Source organism: Sminthopsis crassicaudata, chromosome 3 (genome assembly GCF_048593235.1).
Source record: "Sminthopsis crassicaudata isolate SCR6 chromosome 3, ASM4859323v1, whole genome shotgun sequence".
NCBI lineage: Eukaryota > Metazoa > Chordata > Mammalia > Dasyuromorphia > Dasyuridae > Sminthopsis > Sminthopsis crassicaudata.
In genome coordinates, this window is record NC_133619.1 from 656047643 (window position 1) to 656050745 (window position 3103).

The 3103-nt window shown below is 40.8% G+C and overlaps 1 pseudogene; it reads right to left on the bottom strand.

Moving 5' to 3' along the window:
- Window positions 1-1160: 1160 nt before the first annotated feature.
- Window positions 1161-2049, bottom strand: LOC141562682 (transcription elongation factor A protein 1 pseudogene; annotated as a pseudogene).
- Between the last annotated feature and the right edge of the window lie 1054 nt (window positions 2050-3103).

Here is a 3103-nt window from a genome sequence, read left to right on the forward strand (position 1 = left end):
TTAGCTGTGAGAGGCAGGACAAGGTAATAGCTATTATTGGAGGAGCCATGTCTGCTCTTTCTGTCCAGATAGGGACACTACTGGAGCTCTACAGATTCCCACAGATAAGAGTCTGTGACAACTTATACCCCTTTTTTTTTAAAGGAAACATGTCCAAAATCAAACAAGATAAAGGGAAGAAACCATACTTTTATTTTGTGCTGACTATGTGCTATACGTGTTCTAAGAGCTTTAAAATACAGCATTTGACCTTTAGAAGTATGTTGGGAGGTAAGTGCCGTTATTATTCTTCCTTTCACTGTTCAAAAAATTGTAGCTGAGAGAAATTAATTGACTTGCCCAAAATCACACAGAAAACAAGATTAAGGATTTTTTGAAGTTTAAATTTAAATTTTTTTAATTTAAATTTAAAATTTGAATTTAAAATCTGCTACCAAACAAAGAAAAAAGGACAATTGATCACTTTTAACAACAATTTATTTAAAATCAATTTCCCCCATGGAAGATCTATTAAGAGCAGTAATTTAGAGTTAAGAAGTACAAGAATTGCAATTGGTCACAGCTAGTCACAGATGCAAAAGGATATCTAATCACTAAGGCTTATTAACAGTCCTTATGATCAAAGGGAGAGACTCATTGAAAATGGTATCTACAAACTAGATCAGCTGTCCAAATATGATTTCTTTACCACACTACATTTGGCAATCCCAAAATTACACTAATCTTTCTTCTCCTTTAATAAAGTAGGAACATTTCAGTACAGAAACAAATGCAAATTCCACTTTCACATGAACAGAGTTTTTGTGTACGTTTCAGATTAAAAAAAAAAGTTAAAGTTCATTTCCCATTTGGAAGAAAAAGAAACAAGTTACCAACAGTTGAAATTGATAAAACTTTAATGTTGACTTCGTTATCAAAATGGGAAAAAAAAAAAAAAAAGGTTTAAACATACACCATACACCATACACTATCTGACCTAACACTGACTCTCTAAGAATGTTTTCAAGAGAATACAAAAACAAAAACTATAACTAACCCCGAGGACTTTTTTCTGCTTTACAAAATCTCAGTTGCAGGGAAACTAGATTCTTGACTTAGTTTTTAAAGCTAATTCAAAATCTTCCTTTGTAAGTGTCCAGGTATCTGGCGAATTTCTTCTTCTAAACCAACTTCCATCTATTTCCACATTCGTTACAGAAAACATATGTTGTCATAGGTTCATAAGGACTTAGGGTGTGAAACTGCGTCTAGGTACCGTTCTTCTTGGTACATTTGCCACATCGAAATAGGTCCGTTTGGTTCCCACCCGTCCGGGCCATTTGATGTATTCTAATAGCTTCTTTGGTCAGGTTTCTGCGCATCTCTTTAAGTTCCTCACTAGCCATTTCCTCGGCAGTCATTCTAGCAAAGGAATCTGGAGGTATGTTCCCACACAGTACGTTTTTCCTTAAGTTTGGCTTCTTTGCATCCTTGAGATTTGCTGTTCTCCTTCGTAGCCTGTTTTGATACTTCATGTCCCTGTTCCGTAACTACTGATATGCAGCTTCCTCAATCTGAGCGCCCAGTTCTTCTACATCGGCGCCAATAGCGAAGTAGTCACCTCCAGTTCTGAGGGCTGCAGCAAGCAACTCTCGGCACTTGATTGGAACCGAATCTGAAGTGCTTGGTGCCCGGGGGAAAGCTTTAATGAAGGAATCAGAAGCCTTTGTCTCTTCCTTTGCTTTGCTCCTGCAGCTCCTTTCTGGTTTTGCCTCAGGCCTGCATTGGGAAGAGTGAGCAGGTCCCTTTTTTGGTTTCTTCAGTCTTGGAGGGCCCAGAGACCGACTTCTTCCAGCGTGAGACGAGAGACTTGGCTAATGATGTGACTTCTTCATCTGTGCTCTGCTTGTGTACAGTATTTACCGATATTCCAATTTTTGTGGACTTCAATAATTCCCGAGTCATGGGAACGTCTTGAAGTTCCTTTAGTAAATCCAGTGCCCCGGCCGCGTTCTTGTTCTGCACCATCTTATCTATCTTCTTGGCTGTGGGAAGGATCTCCACCTCCATGGCTCGGGTGCTTTTCCTACCCCACTCTCGCCCACACCCCGAGGAGATGGGACACGGGACAAGCGGGAGCAAGAGGGTGATGTCAGAAGAGAAAGCGTGGGAGAGGTGCAGCAGTCCCAGGATGTCAAGAAGAGACACCCACGGAGAACCAAGGCCCAGGGCCCTCTCAGCCACAAATAAAGACCGGGCTTGGGGACTGCTCCTCTCAGGCGCGGGGGACTGCTCCTCCCAGGCAAAGACAGCAGATGGAGAGGGCTGGACTTTGGAGAAATATACTTGAAGGTACTGTCTTCTTGCTTCCCTTCCTGGAAAGGGACTGAGGTTGCTGCCCCCAGCCTGCATGTCTTTCTCTAGAATCAACCATACTGGTGATGTCTTCTCTCTGGAAAGGCCCACTAGACTGTGAGGTAAAGGTTAGAGGGCAGCAGGAGTTGCCCTCAATTTTGATAAACAATGGAAGGGTTTTGTGGGTATTATAGGATTTGATTGGGATCAGTTAAAGGGCAAAAGGAAAGTCAACATAGATGAATCCTGATTTGGAAGTAGCCCCAAAACATTTCTTTCATTTTATTATTCTTTTGAATTTATGGGCTAACATGGTATCAAGAAAGGATAGTTGCTCATGAATCTGTCACTCATTTATGCATACCTTGCTAATCATGTAAAATAAATAAATCACAAGTCATCATTTGTTGGAATACACTGGAGTCACCTGACAGTGGCTGCTGGAATACATCTCTTGTGAGAGGATGATACAAGGAGACTGAGAGGCAGTTGTTCTGTGACCTCTCTGACTGAGAGGCCACTGCATTGTCTGACCTCTTAAATACTCTATTACAATTTAATCCATTCATCATACTCAGTATAAGCCTATCATATCACCAGGAAACCATTATATGTCATAAGATTAATTCAATCATACTGAACCAGAGAACTATTTATCACCATGCTCAACTAGATACCCATCTTCTTCTGCATGTTAACTCCTTTTGTAAGAATCTTTGTTTCAAGTACACTTCTCCAGAGTTCTGGCCCATTCCAATCATCTTGTGTC